This window comes from Psammomys obesus, unplaced genomic scaffold (genome assembly GCF_907164565.1).
Source record: "Psammomys obesus unplaced genomic scaffold, mPsaObe1.curated_primary_1811, whole genome shotgun sequence".
In the NCBI taxonomy this organism is placed as follows: Eukaryota; Metazoa; Chordata; class Mammalia; order Rodentia; family Muridae; genus Psammomys; species Psammomys obesus.
The window spans coordinates 15640154-15656236 of NW_026590062.1; the positions used below are offsets into that span (position 1 = coordinate 15640154).

Here is a 16083-nt window from a genome sequence, read left to right on the forward strand (position 1 = left end):
ATATATATATATATATATATATATATATATATATATATATATATATAAATCTCCATACACAGAAAATCCATAGAAAGTTAATTATCTCAGAAGATTGGAATTAAAATATCCACTGGGAGTTTTTTGGGGGGTTGTTTTCATTTACATAGGAAACGTTTCACTTAACTTTAAGTACTTCTTTAAAATAATGATAATATTCCACCATAAGCCTTTAACTTAATGCAAGTAATCATACTGGGCCTTTGAGAATCTAGGTTGTTTCCAGGTTTGAGTCTCCTAGATTAGCGGATCTCAACCTGGAGGTCTCTATCCTCTGGTGGGGGTTATTGAACAACCCTTTCACAGGGGTCACCTAAGACCATCAGAAACTACAGAGATTTATATTATGACTCACACCAGTAGCATGAATACAGTAACAAAGAAGTAGCAATGAAAATTTTATGGCTTTTTGTGGTTTTGGTGAGGGGAGGTGGTCACCACAAGGTGAGGAACTGTATTAAAGGATCACACCATTAGAAGGTTGAGAATCACTGTCCTAGATAATTCTGACCAGTGAACTTCTTCCCATAAAAATCTCTCTCTACCATCCATGGAAAACAGAAGATTGAAGTGGCTTTTTCTAGCTTGGGTTTCTGTTGCTGTATTGAGCATCATGACCAAAACCAACCCAAGGAAGGAGGAAAGGTTATGGCGGGAATTCAAACAAGGCAGGAACCTGGAAGCAGGAGCTGATACAGACACCATGGGGTAGTGCTGCCTACTGGCTTGCTCCCCAAGACCTGCTCAACCTGTTTCTTATTGCATCCAAGACGTCTTGGCCACCCACAAGGGACCGGGACATCCCATATTAGTCATCAGTCACGAAAATGCCCCCACAGGTAGCCAGTCTAATGGAAGCAATCTCTCAACTGAGGGCTCCTCCTCCCAAATGATTCTAGTTTATGTCAAGTTGACAAAAATTAAGCAGCACAAAAACCCTCCACCTCATACTGTGTAACACGTCTGATCCTGACTTAGTAATGCCAGTAGAAGAGTTTTAAATCATAATGAGAGAGAAACCAAGAGAAATGGCTTTTGCTAATCTGTAGGGTAAGAAGAAGGGGGAGGGCATTGAGGTTGTAGGAGAGACTATGCTCAGAGTACATTATATACTTGATGCAAATGGTTTTGTGTGTGTAAGGCAAATGGTTCACTCATATTAATAATGAGCCTGATAGCATTCAGTATGGGCTCTAATAGTTCTTCAACACGCTTTCAGACCGATGTGTGTGCTTTCTAGCTGGGATGGAGCTTGGTTTCTCTCTGCTGGCCTGCATGCAATCGTTTAACAAAAGAATTGCTTTGCCAATGTGAGTGACATAGAATTCCCCTATTAAAAATTAAAAGCCCTTCTAAATTTGGCATTCCAGCTGTTTCTCAGACACATCCAGTTTTTGCTTAGGTCAGTAAAACACAGCCATAAAAGTTGACAGGTTCCTGAGGGTTCTCCACAGGTCTGAACTTCAGCACAGCTGGCCTCTCCACTACCTTGAGCTTTAATGTTTGAATGGCAGGTGTTAGTCATGCATAAACGGAGTAGTGTGTGATATTCCCTGATATGCACACAGTGTGTAGTCTTTAGTTTGCTATGTTTTGCTTTTCGCTTGCTAGGGCTCTCTAGACCTGTATTCTCCATGTGTTTTCCTGAAGGAATTTAGATATAGGAAAGAAAGGTTCTGGTATGGGACATGTCTTAACTGACCCTTAAAATGCTGCCATTTGTTGGTGTCTGAGTCCCATGGGTTGGTTGAAGAAAGAGGGTCACTCAAGGGTGAATTAAGGCCCTGTTGGAAGCAGGGAGGAGATACAGCCTCTATGGACTGAATCTCTGGGAGCCACCTAAAAGCATATTTATTGATTGTTACATAAAAGTTGTTTTTTGGGGTAAAACCATTTTCTCATAATCTACATATTTCCTGAAGAAAAACATCATGCTCTTGCAACTTTAGTCCTTACTGTTGTCTGTCCTGTTTGCAGTATTCAGTAATGCAAGATATTCTGGGTGTAACAAGATTGTCTTGTGACCAAAGTCATACAAAGGCTGTAAAGCTCCTACAGAAAAACAATGCTATAGATAACAGAAAACAATCACTGTTTTCTAAAAGGATTTCTTCAAGGTCCAAGTACTTCTAGAAAACAACTATTTCATCCTAATGTTTACACTAGATAGAATGATTCTACCAGATTTCATGCTCTACCCATTAAACAAAGATTCTCTACCTTGTTTGTGGGCACTCTATTCTTGGGGCTGTGGGACTCTCTGCAGGAGGGAGTCCTTTAACACCCAGCCATCAAAGACAGCTGCCATGCTGAATAACTGCTGGCTTCTGCCTCAGCCATCCCCATGGTGACTGGCAACCTCTGGAAGAATTTTTTTTGAACACATCTCAGTATCTCTGAGTATCTTTGACCTTGCCAAAAAAAAAAAAAAAAAAAAGTGAAGAAGAAATATGTGCTTGGGCCCTTACTTATAGGGGAGGTCAGAGGACAAATTAAATCTTCCCAGTAGGTTTCATGTAAAATCTAATTATCACAGACAATTTAGAAAATGAAGGCAGGCATGTTAATTAACAGATAGTGAACTTACACATGTAAATAGTCCTTTGTGTCAGACACAGATTGAGACTCCATGAAAGGGAGATGAGATATTTGCAGAAGACTCTGATGATCCGTTTGGTCAGCCCTGTGTGTTCTGGGGCCTCAAGAGCCCTGGTCGGAGGCTGCTGTGTTGCTGGGAGGGTTCTACAGAGTGCATGGTGTTTCTGGTTTGATACTTCAGAAGTAGCTTGTTTTGTTTAAAAAAATTTTTTTAAACTATGGAGAGAGGTATACCATATCTGTGTCTGGTGCCGGCAGAGACCAGAAAAGGGTGTCGATCCCCTGGAACTATAGTTACAGGTGGTTGTGAGGCATCATGTAGGTGCCAAGTCCTCCGCAAGAGCAGCCAGCACCTGTGACAACTGAGCCATTCCTCCAGCCCCTCTTTGAATGGCTTTGACAGAATACTATGTACCATTTTCAGGATAGCTTCACTTTTGATCCTAGACAGGCGTACTGCCACAAGCTAGACTCACAAGCAGGTGGTCACAAGCAGATGTATGTGGTAGAGAGAACCTGGCTGTGCTGGCCTGCCCTCAGTTTCCCTAAGTAATGTCTGAGAAGGTGATTGCCCCTCATCATCCTTGCTATGGAAGGATCAGTAGCTTCAGTGTGCTCAAACACCTGTCCCAGGCTGTGACAGCCAGGACCTCACGATAGCTGTCACTCAGCCTTGGGACAGTGTGGATACCACAGGGCCTGGCACATGACCACCTGCTGCTGTAGGGACAAGTCATCTGTGCAGCACTCATCCATGTCCCCTTCCACACTCGTCCCCTGTGCAACACCGATAAGTGTCCTCTTTCAGACCTTTCCTCACTTGGACTCTCCCTGTGAGGCTCTCCACTCCATGCTGACTCGGTACCGCTGAGTCAGAATCACACCTGATCTCAAGTACCCAGAGGGTATGGAGCTCTTGAGCCAGCTCCCCAAAATTCACACAAGGCATTAGACGTGTCTATCACTGTTCAATGAAACACCCCAAGACTTAGACCTTAAGCCAAGATGCTTTTTAAAATATGTGTATGGGGTACGTGCATATATACGTGTGTGTGAGTGTGTAAGACAGAAGATGACCTTGGCCAAGTAGCTGACTGGACATTGAGCCCCAGGGATCCTTCTGTCTCCTAATCACCACAAGCACAGACCACCATGCCCACCTTTTCTTTTTTTTCACATGGTTCCTGGAAATCAAACTTAGACTCTTGTGTTACCTTACCACCTGAGCCACCCCAGCCAAGCAGCACACCCTCATGTCCTCTGAGCATCTGCATCCCCTACCAGAATCTGCTGTTCCAGGTCTCAAGGCAGGATCCATCCATGTGCCGTCCAGGGTCTAAAGGATCATGTGAAGTGTTGTGCATGAAAGGCCCCTGCCTCTGCTCATAGAGCTTGTCCTGGTTTGCCTTTCTGTCAGCTTGGCACAAGCCAAGGACAGGGTCATCTGAGAAAAAGAAAACTTCCATCAAATCGGCCTGTGGACAAGCCTTTTAGTACATGGGCAATGCCTCTGCATTGCCCTGGGTCTTTGTGTCCGTTTCTTGTTGCCATAAAAAGTCACCACAGATGCAGGGCCTTAAAATGGCATCAGTTTATCATCTGAACGTTCTTTCTTTCAAATTACAAGTGGCTCACTGGGGATTGGTGCAGGTGTCAGCCGGGCTGCCGGAAGAGTCCCTCTTCTTGTCTTCTGGACCCTGCAACCTGTTCCTTAGCCTGTGGCTGACCAGAGCCAGTCTCAGCCAGTCATTCCTTTTCCAAGCTCCTATATGTATTTTCTGTTCTATAAGCATGCCTCAAGTCTACTGCCTCCTACTTTGACCTCCAAGAACTCCCCACCACACCCCAATAAACCATCCCAGGTAAACCCCCCATCACCTGCTACCCAGCCCAGCTCAAAACCCTTAGCTCCACTTTTACCTGCAAAGCTGCTTGCCTTGAAAGGTAGCATAGTCACCATTCACAGAGATTGGGATATGAACTTACTTCCTGCCGCAAAGAGCCTGCAGCACACTGAAATCCTGAGTCACTGAAATGCTAGAAGGAGACACCTGGGGCAGGGGTCTGGGCTCCTGTCAGCTGCTTCAGCATCCACCGTCCCCACCAGGGAAGCTTCTTAGACCTCTGAGGAAGCCTGACAGAAATAGCTCTCCCATGCCCCATGCCCGACGCTGCCCTGGGCATGGGAGCTGGCCTCCCTGGGCAGCCCAGCAGAAGCAGACAGCCCTCATCAGGACATGTGTACCAAATATTCTTGCTTCAAGGACGAACTCAGTCAATTATCTGAGGATCCTGTTGGCACAGAATCCCCCCATCTTTGTGATTTGTGGCTGCCTGCAGGAGCCTCTCAGTGGGATGCTGGCTGGTGGCAATTGGAAACACTGAGAGTGCTTTGCATCTTGCCTTCGGCTCTTGTGATGTCCCTTGTGAGTGTCAGCAATTAGGAGAGCTGCCCATTGGAGCCATGGAAGCTGCAGCTGGGTTTCTAGATCTCACTCACATCCCAGAGTTCTGGCTCATAAAAGAGGATTTGCTGGGGCTGCTGGGGCCGCTGAGGCCAAGGAGAGGGCTCATCAACTGAGTGCTTGCTGTGTAAACACAAGGACCTGAGTTCAGTCCCCTTGAACCCATGTGAAAAGTTGGGTATGGGGCCTGCTCTGATAATCCTAGTGCTCTCTGAGGCTTCCTGGCTACTTAGCCTACCTAGACTGACTGGGGAGTCCATGCCAGTGAGAGACCAATACTCAATAAACAAGGTGAATCCAGTGAGATGGCACAGTGGGTAAGGGAACTTGCTGTCAAGCCTGACAACCAGAGCTCAATACCCTGAACTCACACGGTAAAAGAAGAGAAGGGAAACACACACACACACACACACACACACACACACGTTGTCTCTTGACATGTACACACACACACACAGGGGGAAGGAGGGAAAGAATGGGGGAGGGACAAAAGGAAGGGGAAAGGGTGAAGGAGGACAGAGAGAGAGAGCAACTGACTCTAGGAGCCTGTCCCAAATATGAACCCAGCTCTGACATGTAGTAGGCCACACACATGTGGTGAGCTTATGGTGAGGCTTGGTGGCGTGCTGGTGACTTCCTCAGTGCCACTTCTTCCATGTTCTGTGCACATCCAGTCACCTCTCACTATAAGAGGGCTCTAGCGTAACAGCCCATAGTAAGTCAAAGTTGGGTCTAAAACTTCACTCTTATCAGGTTCCTGTGATCGTATTGAAGGTCACAGGAAGGACCCTGGGGGTTAGCCTCCTCAATCTTCCTATCTGTGAGGTCAGGTGTTGGGTGTGAAAACCCAGCTCTGTCACCACAGTTGGACAACACCAAACATTGCAGGACACTGCAGAGGGGGAAGGGGTGAGGGAGATTCCTGAAGGAGCAGGCTGGAAGCTGGGGCTTTGAAAACAACCCATTTTCTTCTCTTTTGCTTCCCATTTGCTCCTTGGGTAGTGGGGGAATTTCTCTCATTAATTCACCACTTTCAAATGACTCCCCATCCCAGAGTTTGCTTCTGGCAAACCCAGCCTGAGACTTAGAATTAGAAGAGCCCCTACTGTTTCCCCGGGAGAAGTGGCCTCTGAGATACAGATGGAGGAGAAAGCTTGCCCAGGAGCCTTGCAAAGATAGTATGGAGGGCTCTCTCCCCTCGCTCAAAACCTCCCCCCCCCCAAAAAAAATGTAGGATTCAGGGGCTCAAAGCCATTTGCCAGAATCCCCAGTATCCAGGAAGATAGCTTGTACCTGGGCCAGGCACACGCCTGAATGTATCCTATTTGCTTTATGGATGGATCTTCCCCACCCACACCCCCAAGCCCTTTGAGCATCTCTGCTCTCAGGCAAACCCAGCTAACAGCCTATAAGAGAATCTCGTGCTTAGAGTGTGAGGCCAACACAGCAATTAACACTCGGTCCAAATCCTTCCCCATTAGAGCCACGTGATTCTGAGCCAGGCCTGAGGCAGAGGCCTCTGTGCACCAGGGAAAGAGTAAGGGTGTGGGTGTGGCAGACAGCAGTGGGCTTGAATCAGAACTCACCCTCCTTTCTGCATTCTTGGTTTTAGAAACAGCCTGCATTTACCTTTCATCTTCCTCCCCAGTTCTGAGTCTTGGTTCAGACCTCAGTGTCCAGGATAGTCCCGCCTAAGCAGCTAGGGATCAATTAGGCAAGAGCTCTCTCTGACCTGGAAGAATGGCCTCCAGGCAGCAGAGAGAAGAGGGAAACTGGCTCCCCTGGACTCCAGTATGGAATTTTCATCTGAAAAGTGCCTCTGCCCTGAGCGCTGCCCAGTCCATCCTTTACAAGCCCATTCTTCAGGGTCACAGGGTTGATGTCGAATGGGGAGAGCCTTCCCTGGAATGGATGGGGCTCCGATGCTGGACGGTGTAACCCCTGAAGTCACGATCCAGCTGGCACCTGCTGTGGGTCAGAAGCAGCAGCTGCAGGAATCCTGACCCAGCCATGCCCTTGTTCCCAGCCAAACACGCTGACCTAATGCAGCTCGCTTCCGCACTTGAAGTTCCCTCTTAGGCTCGGCTGTTAAAGCATTACTGTTAAAAGCTGTCTCCCAAGTAAGCATGGTGCCTTAAAAGCACACACTGGAGTAACAGCAATGCTCCGTGTGTTTCTCAGCATTCGGCAGCATGCAGTACAGGCCCCCGTGTATTCCCTGGGGTCTGGCATTTTACAAAATGTGCACCACCTTGTTTCACTAAGTCTTTCTGACAGCCTCCACAACCAGAGTCACATGGTCAGGCAGGTAGATAAAGAATGAAGGTGCTTAGAGGGAGCAGGCACCCAAACGGAGTGGGTAAGTGACTGAAAGTGCTCTCTTTGAAAAATACCTTTCACAGGTACCAGTGACTGGAGGAGGGGAGGCCTCAGCTGTACAACTAAAAGGAAGCAGATTCAAATACAATCAAAGTATGAAAACCAGAGCTAGCAAGATGGCTTGGTGGTTAAAAGTGCTTGCTTCTCTTGACAAGGACCAGGGTTCAATTCCCAGTTTCCTACATGTCAGCTCACAGCTGCCTGTAATCCCAGCTTCAAGAGATCTGATTCCTACTTCTGGTCTCTGTGGTCTCCTGGATACACATAAGGCACATACATACACACAGCAATACATATACACATAATTTTAAAAAATCTTACAGGAAGTGAATCTTTTATTTAAAAAAATAATAAAATATAAAAACTGGGTTGCAGTCCAATTTGCTAGTGCTAGCAGCAAAAAGCCATATGCTTGCTGAGAGAGACAGACAGACCGAGCGATGCTATGAATATTTAGTATGAATGTGAGTAAATTTGAGGAGGCAAGGCTTGGTAACCACGTGTGAATGGAATAAGGCTATAGGAAGAGGATGGTGTTGAGAAGCAGTCAGGAGTTCTGGTGATGTGGGTGTTCAGGACTTGTTCCAGAACAACGCAAAGAACCCAAGAGAATGGAGAAGGGATGTACTTTCACCGTCAAGGTTCCCTCTTCATCACAAGTGGCATTTGAAGAAAGTCCCATGACAGCTGTCATGCAAACATAAGCTGCAGTGCCAAGGGATCAGCCCGAGGGAAGCCTGCATTTGAAACTTCAGAACCCTGGACAGGTGTCTCAAGAACAGAGGTGCTGGTGTCCTGCCAGGAGGTGGGTAGAATTTGCCTGCTCCCATCCTAGACACACTGCAGAGGGAGACAGGTTGCTCCACTGCAAGTGCCTAATAGACTGTGAGCTTTCAGCTTCTAGAGCCTCCCAGGTGGGAATGCATGATGCCCTGTGTTGCCAGAGCAACAGGCTTTTCTAGAGCAGCTGAAAACCAATCTAGCATACTATAAACGTTTCCTCTTCTTCTTCTTTTTTTTTTTTTTTTTTTGAGTCAGTATCTGCTCAAATAGCCCAGACTGGCTTCGACTCACTGTGTGTGTGTGTCTCATGCTGGCCTTAAACTTTTCTTCTGTCCTCCAAAGGCTGGGATTACAGGTAAGCGCCAACACACCCAACAGCTCACAGTTTCAAAATCACAGTGCAGGTTCAACAAAAGGCTCATTGTTCAGGAAGATGGTTCTGCAGTCAGGAAGCCCTATGCAAAGGCAGCCAGGCTCTCTCCACAATAGAGCCCATTTTCTTCAGGAAGTTGATTATCTGTAACTTGTAGGTAGAGCCGCCGCTGTGAAAAGTCATCCTGGAACAAGATTCCTTCCTTTTTCCAAGCAAGGGGATTAGTATATGAGGCCCGAAGCTTCAAAGGCCAGACCACATTCATTTTCTGTTTGTTTGTTTGTTTGTTTGTTTGTTTTGACCACAGGATCTTTCCTAAATGGAAAGAATCACACAGAAGTCCCTTCATTCCCAGCAGAAACGTAAATGTGTCTGCTCTCCACTCCCTCCTCCCCAGCTATCTGCAGCTTTCCTAGCATGTGGGTGGCACCCGGGACCATGCATAGAGCAGACTCTCTCTTCCTACCTGCCCTTCCTCCCGTTGACTGGCAGGTCAGCCAAGTTCTCAGGTGATCTTTCCTCAGAGGGCAGACCACTAGGGTCTGCCACAGCACGAAGTAGGTGTCATTCTCCCATCTTCCTGCCGCAGCAGCAGCAGCCGCTGGCACCTCCGCTTCCTCAACTCAAGAGCATAAAGCTTCAGGGACTATATGCTGCTGCGGGGGAAATGATGTAAATCAGTCAGGTAATAAATGAGAAGGGCTTTTCAGAAAGCAAAAATCATTGAAAATGGTAAGTAAAATACCCATTAGCATTCATTTAAGTGGTCTCAATTGCCTGCCTCCGAGCTAGCTGTAGGAGGTTATTTGTTTTTTGAAGGCTGCTGGGGGCTCAGGGCTGCTTACTGTAAACAGCAGCTTAGGGAATGATATAGTAAGATAATCGCCTTTCTCCTGAGGGAAATTGCCCGCCCCAGGTCCTCTCTTAGAGATGGTAAACAATCACACATTTAGATCTCTGTTTCAGTGGCATGTGGGTATATTCTGAGCTCTCAAAGAAAGAAGTGTGCCCCACTCCTGCCACTCCCAAGCGCATAGCAGACTCACGTGGACCTTCAAAATAGGTGCACGTGTGTAGCTGTACCAGCTGCGCAATTTTTGGTATAATCTTCTCTCCCTCCTACTTGAAGCATACATTAGACCGTCAACTTCCTGGACTCTAGGGAAGTCTGGCACGAAGTGGAAGGCTCAGGTAGTGGAGACTGTTGATGTGGCCTGGTATTTGTGGAGAGTGAATCTCTTAAAAGGATTTCCTAGAGGCACCTGAGGGCGGGAGCAGAAGACATGCCATGAAAGAGGCAGAGTTTCTGGAGGGCCAGGCAGCATCTCAGACTAATCTCTCAGACTGATGTCTGAAGGGACCACATGGATTTCCCAAAGGTCGGTGCTGTGCAAACCCCGTGGTTCGTCTTCTGGTCAAGTCTTGCTACAGTAAAGAAAATTAATTTCCCCCGATTAAGTTGGATGCTTCTACAGAAGCGCTGAAGCCAATGCCAGGCACCTGTGGAACCCACCATGTGAAAAGCCTGGCACATGATCCCTGTTGCCTATATACAGGGAGTGTTAGGGTAGCCTGCTTTCGAATGCCAAGCTTTAGGGCGTGACTGAGTGGGTAGAGAGCAGGCCTACTGTGCACCACACATAAACAGGCCATTATTGCACGTGCCTGTAATCTCAGCACTTGGAAGGTAGAGGCCAGGATACCCATCAGCCTCAGCTTCATAGTGAATTTAAGGCAATGGACTGGCTGTGTTTTTGTGAAGTAGAGACCTTCCCTGTTGCGAGCTCAGGCACCTTTCTTCCTACTACTTGTCGGTAGGCAGTATCTGGTTCCCTTCTGTTGGAATTAGGTGAGCATTCTGATTGGCTAATATCCCTCAATGAAAGTGACATCATATGACTTCTTTAGGTGGTCCAGAAAAAAAAAAAAAACCCTGAAGCCCATAACTGTGCAGCCTGAACACCCTGAAGCTGCCATGTTGGGAAGAAATCCACCAGACTCTATGGGCAGACTCCGGGGAGTAACCCTGAGCTTCATAAAGGAAGAAATGACATCCCTCTAGCCACTCACCTCATTATTTCAGCCCCTGATCTATCTGAAGTCCCTCTATGACCATGACTGTGGCAGGGGTTGGGAGGGCGAGAGGAGACTCCCCAACGTAAAACAACCTAGACAAACCTCTCTATAATTTCTCATTCACTGAAACCATGAAATGATAGCTTTAGTTTTAGTTCACCAGTGTGTGTGTGTGGTGGTGGTGGGGGGGGGGGGGTTTATGGAAACTCAAGGGGTTAACATGCTTGCCAGACTCCCATTGATACTAATGGCTGGTGCCTCCGTTTTAACCCCTCTCCTGCTCCATCTTATCCTAAGTAAGGGAAGTAATAACATCATTTTCCACTCCTCCAGGAAGAGATGCTGCTGGGCCTGTCTTCTTATACTAAAGGCCCAAAGTTGCCTCTAGAAGTCAGTTGTTTGCCCACTGCACTCAAGCCTCAGGGCTCAGATGGAACGTTCATTCTCTCCATTCCAATCTCGGCCAAGCAAGTGCTTCACTGTGAACACTAACAAGGTGTAGAATTGGTCCCTCTCAGCATCTGCCCTGAGCTGACTTGTGTGGAGTCATCAAGCCGTCAGACTCTTGTCTCATCTGTAATTAACCTTAGGGAAGGGCTGGGAGAGCCTGTGTTCCAGGCCCTGATACGCAGAGCATTTCAGAACTGCTTGACTCCCTCTTAGAGACTAGCTTCCCTGGAGCCCCAGGAGAGGTTCTCACCTGAGGCCCTGTGTTGCTTTCATGTCCATGTGAACACAGTACCTGACAGAACCAAATGAAGAGGGAAAGAGCCCCCTGGGTTCCTGGCTTCAGAAGGTTGGAGTCCATCATAACAGAGAAGGCATGGCAAGGTTCTTGGCACATGCTTGTGGCCAAGGCACCTCACATCATGACAGACAGGAAGCAAAGGATGAGAGCAGAGCCGGGGCTGGGCTGTTTCTTTCAAGAGCTCTATTCCTAGTAGCCTACCTAGGCCCTGCCACCATAAAGTCCCTAAGTCTTCCAGCTTAGGGCCATCTGCCCACATCAGACTTTCCCAGCCAGTGCTGGTGCACACAGAACTGTCTCCCTGTCCCCAGACAGTCCATAACTCTTAGTAGGTTCAGTAACTGCTCTGCTCTAGATTTTGCTCTCTGGTATCTGCTTCCCCAGGACTTGAAATTACAAAAATTGAAATCACATGAATGAGCCCCCGCCCCATTTTTTCTCGTGAATCCTAGGTGGGTTGAACTCAGGTCCCCATACTTACACACAAAGCACTTTATAGACTGAGCCATCACCCCAGCCGTCTTCGATTACAAGTTATGGAGCTACTGGACTCTGTAGGACATTCAGATGTGTTACTAAGATATTACTTCAGTTTGCAAAAACCGTATTGCTTCATCAACCTTGAAACTTGCTGGTCCCGGGGACTTAAGGATCTCTGCCTTCCTTATTTCTCTGCAGGGCTGCCCCATGGGACTCAGAGGCCTGCAGGATATAGCTGCTCCCCCAAACCTCAGATCCTAAGGAGTCTTCATGTGTTAATTTTGAATATGTTAGAACCTCACAGGAAGTTGCCTTCTTGTGACACTAGCTTTAAATGAAAATCTCAAAGTGAGGCCAGATCTTTACATCTGCATCCATTTATCAAATCATGGTCGAGTGTCTGGCAAACCCTCAGGATACGGAAGCTCATACAAAAGGCATGTGCTGATTCGTCCATCTCCAGAAAGACGGAAAGTGATTGGCTCAGCAAGCCCACTAGAGAAGTGGTGTGTGTTATTAAGTCCAATAAAGGAGTGTATTACTTAAATACGGGTCAATTGCTCGCAAGCAAGGCCTTGTTTAAAGTGGTATGTATTAAGGAAAATCTGTTCTGTGCTGCAAATCCAATGTGGTTTGGCTCCTTCCTGCAATGCCCTGGGCAGCTAATCTTCTGCCATTATGTGCTTAGTAACAAATAGTGTGTGTCCTGTGTCCTCAGACTCAGGGTCCACTACAGGGTGTCTCTGCTGACACGATCCAACAACAGCAACCAAAGACAAGGGTTGGCAGGGCAGAGGCACAGGGTGGGAGGGGGAGGAAGGGGAGGAGCTCTAGCATGAAACCTTTAAAATCTCATCAACAGGACAGTGGTAACATGCTTCTGTACAAAATCTTACTGGCAAATGTCTAGAGACTATATTGGGAGATGAAGAAGACATGGGTGGCCACTTAGACACAACAACAAGCCAACATAAAGACTGGCTGGTGTATATGAACTTCTGGTCTCTATACTCTTCAGAGTCTAGTCACCATAGATCAGGGACCTCAGGCACTCTCTCCCTAATCACCATGCACCAGGGGCCATGTCGCCTCCTTTGAAGCCTTCTGAAGTGACACCGAGACTCCCTCAGGTGGTAAACGCTTTGAATCTTTGTTCAGAAGAAAAGCTAACAACACATTCAAAAAGAAATAATAAAAGCCGTGTGGGAAGACATGCTTCCCGCAGAGAGGTTAGTTTAATAACTTTGAATTGGTCCTCCAGACCTCACACCCTTCTCCAAGACAGAGTGACAGGTCGTGCCGCAGAGCCAGCCATGCCTTCCCCCGTAGCTGAGTAACTCTTTCTTTTCTGTTCCCAGTATCACATTAATTCTTCATAAGTGGCCCTTGCTATTCTGCACTTGTTCTGTCTCAAGTGCAGCATTTGCTCACCAGCAGTGTATAAATTAGGCCAGCTAAATGGCAGAGACAACTCATCCATCATGACTTTTATTTTCTACCTGGGGATGATGCGTGAGGAAGGATAAAGGCAAGCCACCCTGGTCCTTTACAGGCTGCTGGGGCCATGCATTTCCACTCCTCACATAGGCAGGTGCCTATCAGGGACCACAGTACTTCCTATGTAGATGGAGGTGGGTTCTGATAAAAGGGATGTTTCTGTGACAGACTGGGCCAGCCTCTTTCTCTCTTTTTATAATGCCTACATTCTTGTGGAAGCTCCTCAGATTCCTTCTACTTTGTTCTTCTATCACCCCCAAGTGTAGCTCATTTCCACCCACAAAAGGTTACCCCCACTAAGAATCCCAGCCCAGGGATTAACCATGGGGAAGTAAGAAGCCTGCCTCCTCTTTTTTTAAATTAATTTATTCACTTTACATAACCCTCCCTCCCTCCCTCTTCCCCCCATCCTAGATTTTTAGTCCTCAGAATGGGAGAGCCCTCCTCCTTTACCAACTGACCCCAGACTATCAAGTCTCTTCGGGACTACCTGCATCCTCTTCCTCTGTGGCCTGACAAGGCTGCCTCACCTGGGGGAAGTGATCAAAGAACAGGCAACAGAGATCATGTCAGAGATAGCTCCTGCTCCCCTTACTAGGTGACCTACAAACAGACTGAGCTCTCAATTAGCTCCATCTGAGCAGGAGTCTTGGGTCCTCTCCATACATGGTCCTTGGTTGATGCATCAGTCTCCACTGTCCCCACTGGCTCTGTTGGTTTTCTTGTGGAGATCCTGTCCCCTCTGGGTTCTTCTATTCCCTTCCCCACTTCTTATATAAGACTCCTTTCTTTCTGCCCAAAGTTTGTCTGTGAGTCTCAGCTGCTTCTTCGATCTCCTTCTGTGTGGAGTCTTTCAGAGGACATCTGTGGAAGGCTCCTGTCCTGTTCCCTCTCTTCAACCATGTCAGGTATCTACTCTATATAACTTTCTGAGTGAGAACTAAGCATCTTCCCTGGGATCCTCTGAAATTCTGTCTTACACCTATCAGAATGGCTAAGATCCAAAACTCAAGTAATAGTTCATGCTGGTGAAGTTGTGGAGAAAGGGGAACATTCCTCCATTGCTGGTGGGAGTGCAAACTTGTACAACCACTTTGGAAATCAATCTGGCACTTTCTCAGAAAATTGGGAACAACTCTACCTCAAGATTCAGCTAACCACTTCTGGACGTATACCCAAAAGATGTTCCACCATTCAACAAGGACGTTTGCTCAACTATGTTCATAACGGTTTTATTCGTAATAGCCAGAAACTGGAAACAACCCAAATGTCCCTCAACCAAAGAATGGATAAAGAAACTGTGTTATATCTACACAATGGAATACTATTCAGCTATTAAAGACAAGGACATCATGAAATTTGCAGGCAAATGGATAAATCTGGAAAAGATCATCCAGAAAGACACACTTGGTATATAGTCACTCATAAGCAGATATTAGCCAAAAAGAATACAGGATAACCACACTTCCTCCTCTTCTTAAGGGACATTGAATTTGCACCTATCATTTCTCATGAGCAATGGCCACAACCTCATTACAAGAGAGGCTGGGAGATGTCAACTTTGATCTTTAATTGTCACATTCCAGGCCATCAAGAACACAGTACAAAGAAGAGGCAGCTATGGGGTATCTTCCACAAGCAGAGCTCTAGTATAATGGAGTCTGGATGTTGAAGGTGGGTCCTGTGAGGTCGAAGATCTCCAGGAACTAAATGTGAATCAGAATATAGGGCTATTGGCAACTGACAGCTGCTAGGAGAACAAGGTCAGCCTTTTTTTTTTTTCCCAAGGGTATGGCCCCTGGTAGGCTGACCATACTCTAATGGAGACACATATTCAAGAGTATATGGGCAGCATGTATTTTATTCAATGGCTTTTTTAAAGTTAGGCGAGTTGGGAAAGGAGAGTGGATATGGAAGAGAGTGGATATTGAGGAGAGGTGTGATTATGATCAAAATGCATTGTATAAAAATTTCAAAGAGCTAATAAAATGAGAAAAACAAGATAAAATATTTATAGACAAAAAAAAAAGTGGAACACTTAGTCCTGTGTATTAGCAGGAGAGGCTCAGCAAAAGTTACATTTTCTAATACCTCCCACTGAACTGCCAAAAAAAAAAAAAATAGACATTCGTTTCTCAGTTCTGGAGGCTGGAAGTGTGTGGTCCACATCTATAATCACAGCGTCCAGGAAAGTGGAGGCAGGAGAATCTCGAGCTTAAGGCCAGCCTGGGCTCTGCAGGGAGACCCTGCCTCAAAGCCCCAAGAATGAAAGCGCTCTGTTAGGGTTGTTCCTTAGCCTTCCCAGCAGCAGCCATCCAGAGTGACAGTAGCTCTGAAGTGCTTCTTCTTCGCAAGGACTCCACTCTCACCACCAACGGCCTAACTCTCATCAGGCCTGAATGGGGCCTCGAGTCTCATAAGAAAACAGTACAGGGCTGGAGAGATGGCTTGGTGGTTAAGAGCACTCACTGCTCTTGTAGGGGACCTGGGTTCAATTCTCAGCATCCACATGGAGATTCACAAGCATGTATAGCTAGCTGCAGCTCTGGAGACCTGACACTCTCTCCTAGGGGTTCTGCATGCACATGGTTCACATAGATATACATATACATATACATATACATATACATATACATATACATATA

The 16083-nt window shown here is 46.8% G+C and overlaps 1 protein-coding gene across 1 annotated transcript in view; it reads left to right on the top strand.

The window, feature by feature from the left end:
• Tmem132c (transmembrane protein 132C) overlaps positions 1-16083 on the top strand; it is a 298442-nt gene that overhangs the window by 205372 nt on the left and 76987 nt on the right. The window lies entirely within an intron of this gene.